Source organism: Periplaneta americana, chromosome 9 (assembly GCF_040183065.1).
Source record: "Periplaneta americana isolate PAMFEO1 chromosome 9, P.americana_PAMFEO1_priV1, whole genome shotgun sequence".
In the NCBI taxonomy this organism is placed as follows: domain Eukaryota; kingdom Metazoa; phylum Arthropoda; class Insecta; order Blattodea; family Blattidae; genus Periplaneta; species Periplaneta americana.
Genome location: NC_091125.1, coordinates 9,235,280 through 9,258,754, shown reverse-complemented (window position 1 = coordinate 9,258,754; position 23,475 = coordinate 9,235,280). Strand labels below are relative to the sequence as shown.

The following is a 23,475-nucleotide window of genomic DNA, read 5'->3' as shown; positions in this document are numbered from 1 at the left end:
ATGATGTTATGTATTTTCTTATATTATGTCGGAACTTAGCAAGGAAGTAAAATAGTTTTTATTCTCTTTGCATGTAACATTCTATGTTAACTTCACAATGCACGAATTATATGTATGATCCATGTATTGGCATTTATGCTGAATGGAAATTGCATAAGCCAATTCTCGGCACTCTGGCAGTCCTCCCCATGTCCAAGAGCGCAAGCTCGATTCAAAAGTGTTTGTTTGTCTGGTGATGTTAGGCAGAAAGTAAAATGTTTCGCCTGTGAAAATCGCAATTTACTATAAATTGTAGATGACTGAGGACTTTGTTCTGTGCATTACCTACTTTCCATTTTCAAGATGAAACAGGAATAATAACCAATATTATGACAACCTCATGTAAGGAATTCAAGGATAATGAATAGACTTCCGAATGAAAGAATAGAGAAGTTCCTACTTCTTTTTTATTTTTTGTTTCATTTTTCTATGTTATTTTTTCTTTCTTTATCTTGTTTTACCTAATCTTTCATACAGACTACAATCCAAATGCTGTGTAAGGGAACGTATGTCTTTGAACTAACACTAGACAGGCGCGCATTGGGAGTCTCCCTGGCCGTGTGATCAGCATTGCCTACAACCTCTGTATACAGTTTCTTCATAAAATTAAAAATAGAAAAGCTATACGCATAATTTTTAGCTTATAGTAGCGGATATTATAATGTAAGCCTAATTTGTTCAGTTTTAGACTGCTGTATTTTCATACATTAACGTCACTGCAGTTTGCAGAGTTCATTATTGCTGTTTAACGTCTTTAAGGCGAATTAACAATAACCTTGAACTTCCTTTATACGAATTTCCAAATACTAATTTTTTTAATTACCTTGACCCTTTCTGACCTGAATTTGTTTCTTATTTTCCACAATTATGGGTGCACAAAGTCATAGAGACATCATGGAGAAACAAAAGAGCAAAGCAACCCTCTGCCTAATAACATCCAAGGAACCAGACTCAGTGTATGCAGTAGAATAAAGCAATCACCGAGTCGGCCGCCATTGTTATTCCATTCAACACGCTTGGAATAGAAAAATTTAAAGTGAAATTAAGATATTTTTAACTTTAAGGTAAAAAACTTCAAAAGGATCTTAATTTTTTTTAGAACATTATTGTCAGTGAACATACTAATGCACAAAAACTTCAATTAATAATTATTACAGCTTAAATATAGGCTACATTTACAGCTTGATTCTGGGATTTTGGCCTCTGCGAAAAGTAAGTGGATAGATTAAAGGTACCATTTGGGTGCACGCTACAGAGACAAGCGACCGAGACAGGCGACAGAGACGAGAGACCGAGACTAGTCGCCTTCTGTCTGCTTCCTAAAGAACAGGCCTACACAAGGTTTGCGCTCTCCGAGCCGGCTCACAGCTCATGAGCGGAGTGCAGGTATTAGCTGCGCTCTGTATAAGGGTGGACTGGAAGAAGGGGTGATCTCGTACAAAATGTACACAAAAGCAAGTACTATTACGAGGTTCATTAAATTAATTCCCGTTCAGTGTTTGCAAAACTATCTTGGACTTATTAATTAATACAGAAATACTTATTTTACAGAAATAATAGAAATTTTATACCTACTTAAATATGCAATATTATTTTCTTATATTTTTATTTATCAGTACATGAAAACGAGGTTTTATGCTGTTGGCAGCTGAAAGAAAAAGTAGCCTACTGATCGTAATGAAACATCAGTTACAGATGTTCGATGCCTGCCTTTATTAATGTTGATTATAGAAAACAGTTTCTCACAAATATAAATGTTGAGCCAGACATAGCAATCATTTTCACAGCCAGCCTGTGTAGTCGTGGATATTATTGCTAATGTTTAGTCTTGTAAAACTCAACCAGGCTAGTAGTATTATTCAAACGATCTTTAGCCCTTAGGCCACATTGAAGATCAATAAGTCCGAGCTGTAAATCGTTAAATGTTATGTTTTATTTAACGACGCTCGCAACTGCCGAGGTTATATGAGCACACTTAAATGCAATCGACCTGGCCCGGAATCGAACCCGCTACCTCGCGCATAGAAGGCCAGCGCTATACCAACTGCGCCAACCAGGCCCACCTATAACTTATATGACATTGTTTCAACTGGTGTTGAAGGAATTTATTATGATAACTTTAAACTTCTTTCCAATTAAGACAAGACTTTTAGTAGGTTATTTTACGACGCTTTATCAACAGCTTATGTTATATAGCGTCTGAATGAGAAGAAGGTGATAATGCCGGTGAAATGACTCCGGGGTCTAACACCGAAAGTTACTCAGCATTTGCTCATACTGGGTTGAGGGAAAACCCCGGAAAAACCTCAACCAGGTAACTTGTCCCGACCGGGAATCGAACCCGGCCATCTGGTTTCGCGGCTAGACGCGCTAACCGTTACTCCACAGGTGTGGACCTTAAGACAAGATCTTGGAACCTAGAATTCAATTCATTTTGAATTTCAATTAATATTTGCACATAATCGTTTAACATGGCTTCATCACGAGCAGTTTCTATCGTTCGAAAGTAAGCCATATTACTCGTACCTTCCCGAAACTGACTTACGAAAAGTGTAAGTTTACGACTGAAATCCCGTAATTTATTCAACATATCAACACTGAGCTGGCCTTTTCCCTGAAGAGAGATATTTAAATTGTTGAAGATTAATATCTTTAGTATCTTTATGTCTGGACTCGTAATGACGCATTATGTTACATTTCTTTCTACCTTTCAAAATGTTGTGGCAGATAAAGCACTGAGTATTTACTCCAGCAGCTATGAAAAAATAAACATTTTTTCATGCAACATTGAAAGAATTTGTCTGATCACCACTTTTCCGTCTTTTAGATTCCTTCATCAGTGGCGGCTCGTGGGTATTGAATTCAGGGGGGCTGCATACAAAAATAAACCATGCAACTTACCTTATTTAAAGATTAGTTCCATGCGCCTTGTCTTGTAGGTTGCAAACTTTTGAATCATCTTCTTATTAAAATCCGATGTCATTTAACATAGTCTTTACAATGGAAAACATAGCTAATGCAGTCAGTCTCTCTTCTCTCATCTTATTTCTGAGATGGGATTTTGCTCTCTTCAAACACGAAAAGCAAAGTTCTGATTCGGAAGTTGTCATTGGTATGGTAATAGCTATGCGTAGTAGTTCCACAACTTCTGAAAATGAGGCCTGCAAGTTCTCAGATTGAAGAAACTGCAAGAGCTTGACTGCGTCACTGATATTTCTGAATTCTTGTCTCTGATACAACACAGTGAGTTCCGTCTTCAGTTTGTCTTTATCGAACATTGGAAAAAGCTTCACACATGCATTTAGGTCATTTTCAGGAAATGAGCTTTTATAGCTTTCAAATTTTTCTTGACACAGAAGAGAAGATATCAGATGATCTATGAACTGGAATCGGGTGTTAGCTTATGTGATGAGGTCACACACTTCCTTGGCTGCCGCAACCCTTGTCTGAATCCCTTCGACCTTACGACGCTTTTCAGGGTTTTCATTTTCACATATCTCGCTGCTCAACTGTGCACTGTTCCGTATTGTCTGTATGGCATTAACAAAGCTTGATATGCAGAGACAGCCTCGGTAGCATAGTCGGTTGCGGGTTCGATCCCGGCCCAGGTCGATGGCATTTAAGTGTGTTTAAATGACACAGACTCGTGTGAGTGGATTTACTGGCATTAAATGAATCCTGCAGGATAAAATTCCGGCACACCGGCGACGCTGATATAACCCCTGCAGTTGCGAGTGTCGTTAAATAAACCATAATTTAATTTTTATATGCAGATTTGAACCTTAGAAATATCTAACTGGCGATGTTGTAGTTGGTTGTGTAATATATCTACATTATACATCAATAAATTAAAAAAAAAAACTGAGCCAGAAATTGAATTCAGGATCTTCAAGAGTACGCACCATGGCGCTTGCCTCATTTATTGTGATGTTAGATGTTTCAGATTCCATTATGGTTTGAAAAAATTCTAGCAATTCTCATGAAAACATTTACTGTTCTTATTTTAAAACTCCATCTTGTTGCCCCAGCTGATGGAATTGTCTTTGAAAGACATTAATCTAATACAGGCTGTGTGGAGATCGAGAGAAGAAAGTAGGGATACTGGATAAATTAGCAAAAAATATGCGAGCTTTGTAGGCTATTTTGTTTAGCGGCTCTTTCCATTATTGAGATTCAACTGATGGGCACTTAATTTCACATTTCTCCTGAATTGTTAAGGTGCTGAACTAAATAGACGGTAAATATTGTACAGAATTAAACATTGTTGCATTTGTTATACTCACAACATTAAAGAAAATGTATTGAAAACTGCGCGCTACTGACAAACTGCTGCAAATTCTGCAGCGCCTGGAAACTCTGTATTCTAGGCGAGGGACAGCAGGGGGAGGGGTAAAACTAACGCGCAAAGCATCCGAGACGAGACTGGCAGCTCCAGGGGAGGAAGTGGCTTCACCAATCCGTCCTTGTCTCTCGTTTCGCTCTGGCAGCACCAGGGGAGGAAGTGACTTCACTAACGATTGCGTGCGTGTCAATGAAAGCGAAATAAAAAAAAAATCCGAGCCGCTAAATAAAGACTGTATAATAAATTTATTTCACAACATAAAACCAGACAAGAGCCACAAATGTCTGGGGGTGCTGCACCTCCGCAGCCCCCCTTCGAAAGCCGCCCCTGCTTCATACTGTACTGTAGCAGTAGGTAAGCAACGTTGAACAGTTACTGAGAATACACACTGCACTCCACTAGATAGCTGAGTGGTCGTTTCCCTCTCCTCTACCTATAGCAAATCTGTCATTCTGACGTATCTTCCTCTCCATTTCGGCGAGCGGTAAACACCGCTCTCCCGCTCCGAAAGAGCGAGCGCGCTCGTTGAGCGCTGTTTGTGCAGGTATGCTGTAGAATTATATGAAGTACATTTGAGAGCGCGAGACAGAGACAAGCGACTGGGACGGACGACCGAGACAAAGCGCACGAGACCGCTTACGGACCGCTTACGGACCAGTAGTGTCTCGCGACAGTCTTATGCAGCCCGTGTTTTGTGGAGTAAAATACCTGTCCAAAATGTCAGAAATTAAATTCACTGGCGAAGAAGACGAACAATTGGTAGGATTAGTAGCAGAAACCCACCATTGTTTGATCCAGAGGTCGAGTAGTACAAGGATGGAAATACTCGTGATACAATCTGGAGGGATATTGCTGAGAAATTAAACACTTTTGTAGTCATATTTCACAGAATATTTGCACGTATTTTCTGAACGAACTCTTACAGAATACTGAAAGAGTTGTTATGTCGCTTTCGCCTGTCGCCTGTCTCGATCGCTTGTCTCTGTTGCGTGCACCCAAATGGTGAGTGAATTACTCATCACTGCTGGCAGGCTGGGTCACATAGGTCAGGCTGCGCAGTCATAATACCTAACACTTCCTTCTTATCATGTCGCAATACACTCCGTCTTGAAACAAAATATTCTTCCACATGTCCAACCACTACCTCTGTTGACTAAACAATGTCATGATGACTTATATTTTCTTGACATGAGTGTCCCTCAGCTTCGAGCATAGATATTATTATCATTCTTCTTCTCTCTCTTCTCCTCCTATGCACATCTGTGATTAAATTTCTTTCTTATGACGCAACACACAGCTCGCTCACTAGCCAAAAAACCAAGGACAGGGGCCAATAACGTTGAATCGAGCTGTAAGTGTTCAAATACATTCCTTCATACACATCACAATTATATACTAGATATTACAGCAACATAAACTTGATAAATTACAAGTAATAAATGAAAACAACAATGTTTCAAACAAAAAAATATTAAATCTAAACATTCCCAACAGCATTCCTCGTGCCCATGCTTCTACGGCCTTTTTTCATATGTTCCAATCGAGCTAAACAATACAGTCTTGTTCTGAAGAATGAATTCAGACCTTTTAACAACTGTACTGTACAGTATTATGGCATTCTGACAAACAGCAATTAGGACTGAATACAGAAAATGTTTGATGTTCAAAGGAGAAGATGGTGAAATTTGACTTTTTTCCTAATTGATGCATAATTTTAATTTGCTTTATGTAGAAATATCATTGCTGCAACAGCTCAAATTCTAGATTAGTTTTATAAAAACATTTTGGGGCCCAAATTTTGAAAAAGGAAATATCAAGATACATTAATTCATTAATGTCTAATGTAATGCTCGCTTGGGTAACGGATCGTTAGTTTTCGTATTTATAATCACTTCTTTCCTCTTTCCTTTTTCTTTCACCTTGCGACAGAGAAAACAAATGTGCGCCTTTTTCAGTTCTCTATAAACAGAAACACAACAATACGGAATTTTTCTCGCATTTATATTACATTCGCCCCTATACAACTGTATACTGCAGCGGTCGTCAGCGCAGAGCACCCTGGGGCTAGCGTCTCTTACCCGCTGAGAACACAGTGCACCATGGTGCACTCGTAGCTGCTAGCGGGTATACTCTCTACCTCTTCCTGCTGCACGACGCCGACGGGGCACACGGGACCGCTCCGCTTACCCTTTGCACATTTCAGCGAGTGCTGACGACCACTGATATACTGCATAGTCCGCTGGAATAACAATGACCGATTTGTCGGCGCAAAGGATTGCAGTATTCTGGATATCCACCAACGAGTTATAATACTATAGAGAGGCAGTATACCTTTGATAAGCGCTCCCTGTGCAGGCTGGTGGTACTGTGGACGCCATTTTTTGTTTGGTTATAGAAAAACAGAATGTACTGTGCTTAACACGTGTTAACACTGTCACTTCGGTGTAAAATAATTTTTTAATGCTGGAACAATGCCGGCTGTGTGTTCAGCATGTAACTGCACACACAGAACCAACGAAACAGAAGATATATCTTATTTTAAATAAGGGCGTAAGCTTCGTAAAGCATAGTTCTTTTGGTGTATATTATTTTGTAGGCTTATACAATTTACGGATTGACATGTTAGTACATTTAATTACAATGAAATTTTCGATGCGAGTAAATATTATGAAAACAAATAGTCTTTTAACACCGCGTTAAACTTAGGTATTACAAATTTGAAATTATGTCAAGTGGTAATTTGGTTATAATGTTGCTAATGGAAACAACGGGAATCATTGAATAATAAGATGTCCCGTAGTTTTCAATGATTACTTCATTCCATATCCTTGTATGATATAGTTTCAATAATAGTATTTCATAACTCTTTTGTTATTATTATTATTATTATTATTATTATTATTATTATTATTATTATTAATTGTAGACTTGGGTCAGTGGAAAAGAAGGCCGCAACTCTACCAGGTAAAATAAAATTATTATTATTATTATTATTATTATTATTATTATTATTATTATTATTATTATTATTATTATTAAATCCCGAAAAGACAAAGTGTATGATTATGTCTCGTGACGAGAATATTGTACGAAATGGAAATATAAAAATTAGAAATTTGAAGAGGTGGAGAAGTTCAAATATCTTGGAGCAACAGTAACAAATATAAATGATACTCGGGAGGAAATTAAACACAGAATAAATATGGGAAATGCCTGTTATTATTCGGTTGAGAAACTTTTATCATCCAGTCTGCTGTCAAGAAATCTGAAAGTTAGAATTTATAAAACACTTATATTACCGGTTGTTCTTTATGGTTGTAAAACTTGGACTCTCACTTTGAGAGAGGAACATAGGTTAAGGGTGTTTGAGAATAAGGTGCTTAGGAAAATATTTGGGGCTAAGACGGATGAAGTTACAGGAGAATGGAGAAAGTTACACAACACAGAACTGTACACATTGTAGTCTTCACCTGACATAATTAGGAACATTAAATCCAGACGTTTGAGATGGGGAGGGCATGCAGCAAGTATGGGCGAATCCACAAATGCATATAGAGTGTTAGTTTTGAGGCCGAAGGGAAAAAGACCTTTAGGGAGGCCAAGACGTAGATGGGAAGATAATATTAAAATGGATTTGAGGGAGGTGAGATATGATGATAGAGAATGGATTAATCTTGATCAGGATAGGGACCAATGGCGGGCTTACGTGAGGGTGGCAATGAACCTCCGGGTTCCTTAAAAGCAAGTAAATATTATTATTATTATTATTATTATTATTATTATTATTATTATTGTATTTTTAGGATACATTAATATGTAATTTAAGCATTTCGCTATTGTTTTTGTAAAAAGCTGATTTATAAATAAATGAAGAAGTAATGATTAACACTTTAAAAATTCTAAAAATGTCTCACTCCCTTGGATTTAAATTAAAGGAACCATAAATCGTAATATTCGTTTCTGGAAGATTAAACTCTCTCAATACAGGTTTCATTGCCCCAGAGAATTATAAGATAATACGGATTGAGCATAAGCGAAATATATATATTTAATAAGTTAGTACGATCAAGAGTTTAGTATTTATTGTGTTTATAGGGCCTAATTTTGAATTTTCTGTTTATTAATGCGTAAGGTTCTTTTTGTTAACAAAGAGGAAACTTAGCATTTACATCACACACAATTTGTTATTATCGCGTCAAATGTAGGAGCAATTTTATTCTCCAAAAGCCTCAGCCTAGTTGCGAGACACGTGTGAGATCAATATAGGCCTATTATTTTGTTTAAATTATATTAGACTACACGATGTGTCCAACACGCGATAAGAAGTGTAGCAAACTATGACTCCTGTTGTTTCTGATAACAATGTTATCCGCAAGTGTCTTATCGTTTCAGTAAATGTGGTGAATTATGAATAACTTTCTATTAGTGTCATTCTTTAATATTATTATTTTGCATGCTAAGAGGTTATTTGTAGTTTTAATAAGTGCAGTTTTTCTAGAAGTCCCTGTGTTATATTCAGTTTTAAATATTTTCTAAATAATTATTGAATCTTTTAAAATTTTCGCCACCACCTTTACTATATTTTAGGCTACTCCTATTAGTTACATACCGTTGCTTCTCTTAAAATCACTTTGAGCACTGAATTACATGGTTTTATATTAGGTTAGATTAGATAAATTTGTGACGAAGCCAAAAGTTACGTATTTTTCTTTTGCCGAATACATTCATCCCGTCCACACCTGTGGAGTAGCGGTTAGGGCGCTTGGCCGCGAAACCAGGTGGCCCGAGTTCGATTCTCGGTCCGGGCAAGTTACCTGGTTGAGGTTTTTTCCGGGATTTTCCCTCAACCCAATATGAGCAAATGCTGGGTAACTTTCGGTGTTGGACCCCGGACTCATTTCACCGGCATTATCATCTTCATATTATTCAGACGCTAAATAACCTTAGATGTTGATAAATCGTCGTAAAATAACCTACTAAGGTAAATAAAATACATTCATCCGTCTTTAGATGCTTTTGGTTATGTTACATTGAGTATTACTTCTCATTTAATATCTGAGCTGCATTTAGTGAAACTAATAAAACATACAGATCTTATAAAACATGAAGTTTACACTGTCATTTCCTACAACATTGGAGCCACGCCCCTTTGTTTTGACCAAACAAAACATGGCGGACTAATGTTAAATTGTCTTCAACCAGAAGACGTTGTAGCCTCTCTAAAGTAATATAACTCATTGACATCTATGGACTCTGCAAGGAACTGGCGGGTGCTGCACTCTTTCGGTAAAAAAGGAAACTACTTCTGAGAATATCCAATGAATTCATCAAGCAAATCATATGAGTCAGAGATTACAGAAATGTTAATGATTCCAAATGGATTCATTCGAGCAGAAAGGGTTAATGATATCATTCCACCCTCTTCTAAGAACATTTTCTGCTCGTGTATGAATGAAGTAATTGAAAACACCAAAATTATTCAAATAAATTAATGCCCTTCGGCATAAAAGTTTTGTTAATTTCTTAAATTCTGAAATGTTTCTTAAACAATTTTGAAAACGTAAAATTCAGTATCACTGTCTTTTAATAACCTTGTTGTTACTATTATTTCGTTTCACTCTCTTTTCTTTCTGCATGTGCAGTCTAGTTATACACCGTGCCCCGCTTAAAACACCAATAAAATAAATGGTTGTAACACTTAAATATATATGGGAAAGAGAAATATATCTAGTCAGGTTTGGTAGTGCAGATCTTGCAACTTATATAACAATGTAACAATGAATGCCATGGAGAAATAAATAAATAACAGCTAAGTAATTCTGTAAAACTAGCATGTGGACTGTTAAGTAGAAAGTTTCGCGTGTTCTTTGGTTAGCAGAAACGAAGTCTGTGAAGCATGTTCAACGCCGATTTCGTCGGGAATACAACCTTCAAAGGCATGATTCCATTCCTGACTGTATGAGAATAATGGTCTGGATGCAGGGTTGAAGCAAACAGGAAATTTATTGTCGAGCAGTGGTAAGCATGCTAAGAAAAGAGTTTCTCAAGAAAACATTGAACTCGTACGAACCTTCTTTACAAGAAGTCCAAGAAAATCAATCCGAAAAGCAAGTTTGCAACTCCAGATTCCTCGCAGTACTGTCCATAATGTTCTACACAAAAGGCTCCGTCTTCGGGCATACAAAATTCAAATCATACAGCAGGTCAAGCCTGGTGATAAAGATAACAGGCTATATTTTGCTGCGAGTGTTTTGGACAAAATTGACGAAAACAACTCGTATTTAGATCATGTGTAGGGCGCAGTTGGGTTTTTCTTTACAGCTATGGACTTTTATTTTATTGGTGTTTTAAGTGGAACACGGTGTACTTTAGTTGCACAGGCGGAAAAAAGCAAGGTCTGCCATAGCACATTTTTGTCTGGAAAAAACAGCTACTAATGTTACTTTGCTTCTTTTCTGTGACTAGTCTATTGGAAGTTGTACCACTTTATCATCACTTCTTCAAATATTTTGCTGTAATGAATATGTTACGATTCCTTTTTTTCTCGAAATAATGAGATAATCTACACTGGAGTTACAGTTCATTTAACAATATTACGTCCCTTTTATGACCGTTGTTTATAAATGCTACGATTTAAATTAGAAAATGTGAGCTTGTATTTCGTAATTCTTCAAATTCAAGGTATAAGTTTTTGTAACAAAAATTTCGCTATACTGGAGAATTCCCACGGTATCATTGAACCGTGCCGTTACGTTTAGCGCCAAATTTTACTAAATACACAATCTCGCCAACATAAGAACACGATGTTGGTGTGTGGCGTCATTAGAGAGAGAAATTTGTTTATTTTCTTTCTGTGCCTCCTTCGTTCTGAACATTACTGAGAGATAGCACCACTGTTAGCTACAAGGTATATTTGCGCAAATATATTGCAAGTAGATTACGTGACTTAAGCACAGGGACGCCATTTCGTAATTTCATTTAAGAAACAAGCCAAACGAATTATCTTTGCATCAAAAACGGATGCTCCCTGGACCAAATTATCGTATTTTATAATTGTTTGAAACTTATTACATGACTTAGATGAGAGTTTCGAGACAAAACAGTTTTGCTATATTTGTTTTTTTTATTAAATGTTAAGCACCACTGTTAGGTACAAGGTGTATTTGCGCAAATATTGCGGGTAAATTATGACGAGTGGCTTAGATGAGAGGCTCGCGACAGAAACAGTTTTGCTGTAGCGCATGCGCGGACCTCTCATGCAGTGGAAGCGTGATCCTTGAAATTATTTTCGCGTGTACATTGAAGATTAAATGATTGAGATCCCTTCTTGTTCCGGTTACAGACCTTGGATATACGAAGGTTAGGTTTGGTTAGTTTAGGTTTTTATTAGCCAAGTCCGCGCATGCGCAGACAGGCAATATCCTGTCGCGAGCCGCATGTGATAAGTGATATGAGGTCGAGGAATGGGAGAAGGTTAGGTTAGGTTGGGTTAGGTTAAGTTTGGTTGGGTTGGGTAAGGTTAGGTTAGGATAGGTTAGGTTGGGTTAGGATAGGATAGGTTAGGTTGGGTTAGGTTAGGATAGGTTAGGTTGGGTTAGGATAGGTTAGGTTAGGATAGATTAGGTTAGGATAGGATAGGTTAGGATAGGATAGGTTAGGATAGGATAGGTTGGGTTAGATTAGGATAGGTTAGGTTAGGATAGGTTAGGTTAGGATAGGTTAGGTTGGGTTAGGTTAGTTTAGAATAAATTAGGTTGGGTTAGGATAGGTTAGGTTAGGATAGGTTAGGTTAGGTTAGGTTAGATTAGCTTTGGTTAAAAAATAATAGGCCTATAATGAAAGCGGTGAATAATTTCATGGTCCTTAAATTTTTTTTTTCGTAAAAGGCTAAGTATTTTTCTATAGGCCAGATATAAAACAGCAACGCCGTCATAATTACGTACTTTACGCTTTGGCGAACATTAACCGGAAATTTACTTTCCGTCATTTTAATTGTATTCCGTGAAACACACCTTTATCCCGTTAATTTCCTTGTGATAACCTAGTTTATTATCTTATTACATCTTCATTTTCTTTTAATGCATTCAAAAAACCGACGTTGTACTACATAAAACCTTGAACTTGACTAATGGAGTGAATTATTTAAGAATATAGTCGCGAATTTGACTACCACCATTTCGATTATATTTTGTTTGATACGGCTCGGTACGGCCCGGTGACTAGTGGCCAGCGAGTAGAGTCGACTATCGATATTGGTCTGCCGTGCGTATTATCCAGTTGTTCCCAAAATTTATATAAATCAATAAAGGAATTTACAATAGAATTCAAAGCCGTAACCTTTGTCATAGAGATCAGAGATAAAATAATCATATAAAGGCATAGATGTCACCCGTAACACACAGTTGTTGTGTTACAGTGTGCATTACGAATAAACATCTGAAACAAAATGTGAACAATTTTAAATATGGATGGATGGATGGATGGATGGATGGATGGATGGATTATTCATTCCATAATATTCTTACATTTGCTTTATAGCATAGAATAAAGAACACGTCCAATTCTTATGTTTAACATATATAAATGCAAATATTGCTTTATAGCATAGAATAAAGAACATGTCCAATTCTTACGTTTAACATATAAAAATGCAAATATGAAATAAGAAATAACTAATAAACTTCCTTGCAAAATTTGTACCATTGCGTGAGATGCTAAAAGCTACAATTTAAAGCATCATTTCGATATCCAATAGCATCAAGAAGAAAACTATTTGGAAGTCACTTTAATCATTATTGCATTCTGCAAAAGTCAATTGAGTTAAATGTTTGACGGTGTCTCTGTTATGTTTACAGTAACTATTTCTTAAATCGTCTACAGTAGTTAGACATAACAAGTGCAACAGAGTAGACGACCCATGTCATACCATGTAGTTCCGAAACGTTGGAAGTATTGTTCCAGGACACGGTAGAAATATCCGAAAGTTCATTTCCGATGACATTCGCCGTTAAAGTACATAAAAACCAAATCACATTGACAAACAAAACAAAGTCACAATCCGTAACATCTTCCCTATCCTGATTGATCAACTTCTATTAGCTTGAGGACGATTGTCAGGTCTTGCTGTCCTTTCTTCGACGTAGACTGGGAAATCGATCTCATTTAAACATAAGTCTGGGATTCAAATCTTCATGTGGAAGAACTATGTCTCTTACGCTGAATTCTGTCTCTTTCTTGACCTGCTTCACTGTTTGATGACTCCTCAGTTGAAGAAAATATTATCTTTCCCATCTTTTCTCATGGCGTTCAAAGAACCCTTGTCTGTGTCGATACATTCTTCTCATGTTTTGACATGTTCCTGGTTCTGTTTTATTTGGTAAGGATATCAATCTTCCTCCTGTTAGTCAGTGGGAAATATCGTGATGGAAGTGTCAAGGTTTAGATATCAGAGTTCTCTTAATCTTGGGCAGTTGGACGTAAATTAAGAAAGGCTACAGCGGCTCCTTGTTCATCCACCTGGGCTCGTCCAAGTGTGACAGTCTTCGATAAAACCTACCATTTTTTTCCAAAAGCGTCCCGACCATGCTGCTCTTGCTGTTATGAATTTTCATGTATGTGGTAGTGTCACAGGTGGGAGTAGTTTCGAATCTTCAAACACTTTCTGAAGTTTTGATATTTTCTTTTTGCTAACTTGAAAAGTACGAGCTTTGTTTGAATAAATTGTATTCAGTAGATCTCGTCTGTCCACAAAGCGGTGAAAGACTAATAGGAAATTACAATAGATACCTATGTCGGTTGAAAATTCTAGAACAATGGCTCTTATGGTGGCGCATATGAACAATAGAATATATGACTTCTTGATTGTGGTTACAACCTTCACATACTATGGACCTGCAAATTTTACACCATGAACTGAAAACGGTCATTGAATTGAATTCGATCCATTGATAATTCAGCATCTATTTGTTAACATCTGCAGTTAATTATTTTCCACAAGAGACGAGAATAAATTGAAGGTCTTGGGGCTAGATCAAGGTTACAGAACTGGGGAAGAAAGAGGCGGAAGCATGGGGAAAGAGTTCGTTCCCTCATCCACAAGGCCGGAGTCTTCATTTACGTTTCTGTGACGTTTGGAAAACACACTGTTCTCTCTTCTCTTCTCCCCTTACCGTACAATGACGCGAAGGTTGACACGTGCTTCAATTGTAGCACAGTTTTGCATCCCTGAGCTAGATAGTGACAAGCCATTTTTAATAGATATTTGATATATGTACTGTAATAGATAATGACTAGGCACTGGTGAAATTCCTGGTCATTGTTTTCAATAGTTGGCAGACCAGATTATTGACATATTCTTGGAGCATCTCTTTTTCATATGTTTCATTAGTGCTATGTCACAATATCCATGATGACGGATAGTAATGTAGCATATGTTTCAGGAAATTTAAGAGTTAGGAAGCGTTTGTTCAATTGATCAAGTGATGTACTGATTTTTCTGAATCAGATGAAGATAAAGAATATATTCCTAGTGAAGAAGAAAGGTATTATCAGTGACAAGTTGTCTAGTTGATGTCTTTTTCCGGAGTTTTTCCTCAACTCATTAAGAGCAAATGCCCGGTAACTTTCGGCGCTGAATCTGGACTCATTTCGCTGGCATTATCACCTCATTTCACTCAGACGTTAGATAACCATAGCAGTGGATAAAGCGTCGTAAAGTAACAAATTAAAAAAATTGTTCCAAAAAGTTGTGCATAAAGTTGAAATAGTTTGCCTGATTTTTTAAAGATTCCTCAAATTTCAAGAGAGTATTTTCGTCGATATATTAACCTATATATTCCTCTTGTGACTGGGTGTAATATGAAGTCGGTATAACAAAAATGACACACTAAGTCATCTTTTCAGCATGTTTCGTAAAAATGTATTTCCTTTAAGCTATTAGACAATATTATTGTATATCACATTATAAGTATAATTTCCTTTTATATATGTTTTAATCGTAATTCAAAGAACATACGTTTCCATGTCCACACCTGTGGAGTAACGGTCAGCACGTCTGGCCGCGAAACCAGGTGGCCCGGGTTCGAATCCCGGTCGGGACAAGTTACCTGGTTGAGGTTTTTTCCGGGGTTTTCCCTCAACCCAATATGAGCAAATGCTGGGTAACTTTAGGTGCTGGACCCTGGACTCATTTCACCGGCATTATCACCTTCATCCCATTCAGACGCTAAATAACCTAGATGTTGATACAGCGTCGTAAAAAAACCCAATAAAATACGTCTCCATAAACCTTGAATTCCATAATATTGCATGTTTTAAAGTAACATTTCATGGTCTACGCAGTCGAAGGCTTTACTAAGATCGTATAAAGTGGCCATGGTTATGAAGTGATCTTAAAAATCATAGAGAATTATTTGACTAAATCACTAACAGCACCAATAGACCTAGTATTATACTAGATCTAAAGCCAAATGGTCTATTAGAAATAATATTATGTAGTTCAAGATATTTACACAGCTGATTAAAAAGAAAACGAAACCATTAATATGGATTCAAGAGAAACTTCCTTTTTGTATGTGATACATAAAATACATTTCTTACTACCCTAAGAAGTGAGATGTATAACTTCAGTCACAATATATCAAGCGCTCCTAATATTTTTGTTTCATTTACCAAAATTTGAAACTGATGCATGTATTAAAACATAGCAGTGATTTATACTTAAATTATAAGCCTCGCTCTTTCTTATTAAACAACCACCAGTATTGTGCAATCAGAACATTGAAGTATACATTTTGGAATTAAAACTTCTGAAGACATTCGCTCGCACATAATAAGGAGAGTTTAGAACTAATTACCGTTAATATTTTAAGAAATAGGAACTGGTGCCCCTATGTGTAGTCTTTTGTAACGATTCTTCTATACTGGTGGAGGTAAAACTTGAGTAAAATCATAATGAGAACACACATTATTCTGTAGAATGAAGTCGTTTTTCCTTCGATAGGCCTACGAATTACACCATCTTATTGAAAATATCCTTCGTAATGCAAACCGAACTGTAATCACTAATCACTATTTGTCTTTTGTCAATTAAATGAATTCCTCATCAACATGGCAACGCGTCATCGATCGAGTTTAAGACGCAAGCCAATATAATTTTAAGAACTGAAGGGCGAATGGTATTTTACCTGATCTAGATGACATACTGTGACCGAACATAATTTGTTTCCAAAGCAATCTGTGTTTGTTATTGAATTAGTTCTTAATTTAATGTTTTCATGACTAAGAACTCCTGAATCAGTCTAGTTAGTATTAATAAACCTTATTTCTTTTGCGTAATTCACTATAGAAAACATAGCAGATAATTGTTCGTACTGATGTGCCGCAGCATTTCTTTTCGGGCAACTGCTCTAATTGCAAGATGTAGCCTGTAAAACTGACCACATATCAAGAGCTGAACATTATTGCGTGTTGCGTAATGAGATCGTCAAGACAAGTATGTCAACAGCGCTGTGAAACTTTGTAAAAAATATTACAAGGTCTTCTGGATAATTTGTAAGTCATTTGCCTCGTTTTCGTCAATTATTGATAAGGTTACATTCTAATCTAGATGTTGTCGACATACAACATTGATTCATGTGAAAGACGGATTGTGTGAAAGGTTGTGAAATCCTCACTTATTCGAAATGCATGCCTAAGATAGCCTTTGCTGTACTGGCTGGAAACGACTACAGTTTCAGATATTACAGAAGGACGTGATTACTTTAGTTCACAGACAGAAATCAAAGTTTTCGTTCAAGAATACCATCGCTCATGAGTAAATAATTTTCTTAAGATATACTGCCTCAGTTAGGCCTATATAGTACTAACCAAAATTTCAATTGTCTTCCTCTTACCTTCTTCAGATGAATATCTACTTCAGGAGAACATGATCTGAGTTAATGTGTGCTTCTGGTAAAGTCTTCGCAGTTTTAAGAAATTTCGGAATCTTTCCTGTACCAGTATGTAATCTTTGTGGTATCTGCTTTCGTCCCTGTGCATCTTCTACGTTTATTTTGTTGGAATAATGTATTTCCAACAATCATTGCATTTCTTTTACAGAAATTTACCAAAGATTCTCCTCTGCCGTATAAACTTGCACTAGCACTAAGTCCATTTCTTCCCTTATAGCCTCACCATTATCACCTGGTCATCCACATAACGCACTGATATCACTTTATCTTTCACACATGGTCCCAGTAATACACCAACACCATGACTTTCTTTGCACTCACCATTTGAATAAAACAACCTAAATTCATCACTCACCAACTCACCACTTGTTTGTATGCATATGAAGTCTGACTAGTGTAATATGTAGCTAATCGGCTATGTACCTATGCTATGGAGGGGGAAAAGAACTGGCCACCCTACTCCATTATCTCCTGGCCTAGTTACCTCATTGGTGGTGTCGTCTTGGTATTAAACCTAATAAAAAGTTATAACAACGTAAAATAGAAGCATGCAGCACTTTCTTCGCTAAATATAAGCTCTTAGATCTTCTAAAATAATCATAAAACAGCTTTAATTTTTCAGACACACAATTAAAAACCTTAGCTCTTTCATCAGCTGTTCACGTTTAAGTGCTACCAACTTTATAAATCGAAATACGGAGGTTTTTCTTAACTCGATCGAACTAGTATCTATATAAAAAAAGTACCACTTTACCCTATGCCGATAGTCCTGAACAAGGTTTCTATTCTATAACTTAGAATAAAGTAAATTATGCGAATTTGAATAATACATTTAAGTGAAGAGGATGCGTTTGAGTTGCATTTTTAAATGTATTTGCACTTTATATTACTATAATAATAATAATAATAATAATAATAATAATAATAATAATAATAATAATAATAACTTAACACACGTCGTGATCTTAACACTATACTTTATGACTAACATTAATAGATAAAAATTACATAATATGTCTAATTTTAAAGCGCCGAATGATATGTCAAAGTTTACAAAAATAGTATTTTGCAGCAGAATGATTAACAGGAATATTTATACCTACTGATTGAACACAAACATACCAAGAAAAGGAAAGCAACAACCGCAAGATTTTTACTCTGCTTACTCTACTACATTTGCCTCGATTGTAACCCGTAGATTAACCCTGTACGAGTGCGGCAGATGATAGAAACAATGACACATAGTGACAGAGTGGATCTTTGTTAACGCTGTATCAAACTTTAGGTTAGGTTAGGTTAGGTTAGATTAGATTAGGTTAGGTTAGGTTGGGTTGGGTTAGGTAGCATTTCAAGTGAGAGAAATTGTGCTACTCTTTTACTTTCAGTAAACAGTAGACTAGATCTCATGGATGTAAAACTACCAACATAGATTACGGTGCGTTGGACAAAAATTGAGTGTCAGTCCGTAATAACGACGCTGACGAGAATAGGACCCCGGGTGAAGACATACACTTACGCTCACATTGGCCCATTGTGCACCATGATTTTTCCTGTCCTAGGTACTGGTGGTTCGGGAAACGGATGCTGACAGGTGAGCCATCCTGGTTCAATCCTGATAGAACTATATTCCATCTTTAGAGAAGTGTCTGATGAACCCCAGGACCCGGAATTCCGAGTCCTTGAATGCTACGAGTACGGTATATTATCAACAATCGGAGGCCTATATTGCATTACCCCCATTACTTCACACCAGCCTACTTTAAAGTATTGCAGATGGTAGATTATGGTGAGGAAGATGAAAAGTGTTGGAAGGATTAAAGAGGGAAAAGAGAGTACGCCGAGGAAACCCTGTGCAACTCCTGTTTGTCCACCACTAATTCCATTAACATGAAGATCGAAAGCGAGCCGCCTGGATGGTAGACCAGTGTGACATCACTCAACCACAAACATAGCCGGCAGTAACGTTAGACCTCTTTTCGCTATAATAAACAGAGCTTTCTTCGATTTTCCTATTAATAATAAATTATTATTAGCATTGTTTTTCTTACCTGACATAATTAGGATTATTAAATCCAGACGTTTGAGATGGGCTGGGCATGTAGCACGTATGGGCGAATCCAGAAATTCATATAGTGTGTTAGTTGGGAGGCCGGAAGGAAAAAGTCCTTCGGGGAGACCGAGACGTAGATGGGAAGATAATATTAAAATGGATTTGAAGGAGGTGGGCTATGATGATAGAAACTAGATTAATCTTGCTCAGAATAGGAACCGATGGCGGGCTTATGTGAAGGCGGCAATGAACCTCCGGGTTCCTTAAAATCCATTTGTAAATAAGTAGTGGAGAGTTGGGTAGTATCGGACATCGGGTAATATCGGACAGTGCGTTTCTTTCATCTACCACCAGATGGTAGTACCTGAATAACATGGTTACGTTTCTGTGATGTCACATACAGAAACGTAACCATGTATGCAACATCACAGAAACGTAACCATGTTATTCAGGTACTACCATCTGGTGGTAGATGAAAGAAACTCACTGTCCGATATTACCCGATGTCCGATACTACTCAACTCTCCCCTAAGTATTACCACAGTCTAATAGATACAGTCACCGCAACTCATACGTATAAAATATGCCAACATTTGACAGCTGGCGCGACTGTAGCCCTCTAGCGGCAGGCAAGTTAAAAGTGTGCACACGACATATGATAACACATCAGAAAACGGGTTTTGCGTAATTTATTTTATATGTTTATGCTATGCAATAAGTGTATATGGTTCTTACTAATTCTACTTTAGAATCCTGGAAGAATTTCACACGCAGTTGATCTACAAGTTTCAGAAGCTGGGAATAAACGTAATTCTTTCTGCTCCTTACAACTGAATCATGGCCCTGATCACGTATCATGGTTTGAAATAATATAATTGTTCGTGCGTGGTCGGTTAATTCAATTCATTCCTAAATATATTTATGAATCATTGGAACTTTGTATTTCCTGTGAGAAGAGTAAAAATTAGTAGCTTCAAAATTGTAGGGCATATCTGGTAGGGTACATCGCGTGGTGAACTCCTCTCCCTTTTTCCTGAGAAATTAACGATTTTTCATACCGCAAATTGGAGTAAACTCGGCCGCTGAGGTAAACTTGAAAATAAAGAAAAGGGGAGGATTTAAACATTAATATGAAGTTCATTATTTTTCCATTTCTTAAGAACCGGTATTTCCTTTATTATTTTGAGTCACAAATAGCTCTGATGTTATGGTTTAAATTTTTATGGCAAGTTTACCGCATTTTACATTATATTTCCAGTTTTCACACATAATGCCTAATTTTAACTTATCCTACCTATATAATACGTAATTTACATGCACTTACTGTTAATATGACGTAGGTGAGAACAAATAAATGAACACATAATTTTGTTGAAAAAATTGTAACTTCAATTAACTCAGAAAATGTAGGCCTAATTTTATTTTCAGAGCAGAAGTGGTGTAAGTAAAAAATGGGTAATTAGGGGTTAAAGTAAACATTCTGTAAAATACAGCGCAAAGTGGCAGTTAATATTGAATGTATTTAAACTATTAATAGTCAGTGAATAGCACGAAGGATATATTAATTGCTACTTTGCGCTGTATTTTTACAGAATTTTTACTTTAAACCTCATTACCCGATTTTGACTTACACCACTTCTGCACTGAACGGCTCAAATAATCACTGGGAATGTAAAATCAACACCAATAACAGTCATGCAAATTATTACAGAAAAGATTGCTTTTTATATTAAATTAAAAAGGCTCTTTTATTTCTTGAGAACTTAATACGTCTGCCACATGAATCTACACCAACACATCAGAAATTTATCGACACTATCGACACAGTCTGGATTTATTCGACACAGTCTGGATTTATTCAAGAAGTGAATATTTTGCAAAAGGATTACTATACTCCATGAATTCTTGCAAAATTAACACCATGATGCCTACTTGAACGCTATAGAACATTCTTGAAAAAAAATAAAGAAAAAAATACGAATACAAAAATTATGGAATTACTTGCATTAAAAACTGTAGATATATTATCCAAAATCGGAATGGTTACACATTTAAACATATGATCTCTTCAAAAAAATAATATACTGTAACAGGCATTTACTTTGTTTTTATTTAAACTATCCTTCCTGACATACAAATAGGTAACTGATAAGTAATAAATGTTTTATAGAACACAAATACGTAGGCTACCTACAACGTGGATTATTGGTTATGACTGAGTTATGATTTTCTCTTGGTCTTAGGGAATCTGAAGGACGACAAATTCGGAGATTTAAACTTGTAGCTACTGAAATTTTCGTCATTGCACACATTGCCTTTATTCCGACGCATGATTAAAACGTTATTATAACATCTCGCATCCCCTTTAAAGCACGTGCTGGCTGTATCAACCCTATGACCAGTGCCTTGCCTGCCGCTTGGGCGCTAGTGTCGCGAATGTTGGCAAAAAAAGTGTTGAAGTTGCGCGACTGTATATATTAGACTGTGGTATTACGGCTAATTCTGCATTAAATGTAATCAAGCATTCGTTTCAAGTACATGATATGCGCAATTGCATGCAGAATAATGCTCACGTAATACAACCTTTCCACAAGGAACACTTACTGTTCCTTTAGTTTTCATGACAGCCGAGTGTGGATGTTTGATGAACAGTGTAAGCCGCGGTAATATGTAGGCTGTAGGCCTAAGAAGCCCCTATATCGTGTATTTAATTATAATCGAGTGGGTCTTGTAAGGGAAGAGATCGGTGATGGGAGTAACTTAAGTTTTCTCGGAATACCTTGATCTCTTTTGTCGCTATCCTAAGAACTTGTTATTTGAATCACTTCCGGCAGCCGACATAAGAAATAGCGGGCATCTATTGTACTATATAGATATTAGATTAAGCTATTGAACTCTTATCAGGTCCATAATTTTTCTCGGCTTTCAATAATTCAAAACATGGTGATCTAACGGTCACCGTACTCGTCTATGGGTCGTCTGTGCATGCAACCACAAAGAGCGGTGGATTTTTCGGTACATGAAAAAGTCTCACGATATTCCACCCATTAAAATCATGAGAAAAAATTCTCCGTAACAAAAAGTAAGGAAATTGGTTATCGTCCGTTTCCAGTTTCTGCTTCTCTCTCTCTTTTTACTCTCCCTTTGTTTTTTAAAATGGAGATAGGAACAGTTTGAAAATTCTCTACCGGTATCTCAATATGTATTTATTTACACTGCAAGTGGGCAAGCACCTGGTGCAGTGGTATGCACAATATAAACAATACACAATAAAATTACAATACACAATACAATTATATACACAATACAATAAGAATACACAATACAATAGAACACAATAATTACAATTAATAATAATACATAAAATAACCTAATTAATAAGTGAACCTAATTTTACAATACAACCTACATATGTATAGGCCCTACAAGAGTTTTGCATTGGTACTGATAATAGTCTTTCACTTTACTCTCATCTCACTCGCTGTAGTGGCACTATGACGCATTTCACTGACACTGCAGAACATATTTCATTTACACTATAAATTATCAGTGATCGGAATCATTCACTGCACACTTTACTCTCATCTCACTCGCTGTAGTGGCACTAGGACACATTTCACTGACACTGTAGAACATATTTCATTTACACTATAAATTATCAGTGATCGGAATCATTCACTGCACAATTCACTGCACTGTAAAACCATAACTTCACTGACTCACCACTCTTCATTGATACAACAGCTCATATAAGAAAAAATACTTACACCCTTATGCATACTTATAAACAGAACTACATTTAAGCTAAACATTTCTACTTTAAGGCCCTCTTACACCTTATTTTTAAATAATTTACAATTCAAACCAAGGGAGTAACTCGTCAGGCTAAATAAATGCATGTCATCTTAAAAAATTAAATGTTAAATGTCACCTTAATTTTAATTTACACTTTATACACAACTTTTAAGTTATTCTTGAATCTCCTTAAGGAAGGACAGCCCTCAAAGACCGCTGCAGGTAGGTCATTCCAGTCATTTTGAAATTTGAAAATGAGAATTTACCTACATCCGTTTTCTGTTTGCTACATTTGATTT

The 23,475-nt window shown here is 36.6% G+C and overlaps 1 protein-coding gene across 1 annotated transcript in view; it reads left to right on the top strand.

Annotated features, from left to right (window-relative positions):
• Rab23 (RAS oncogene family member Rab23) overlaps positions 1–23,475 on the top strand; it is a 524,702-nt gene that overhangs the window by 435,085 nt on the left and 66,142 nt on the right. The window lies entirely within an intron of this gene.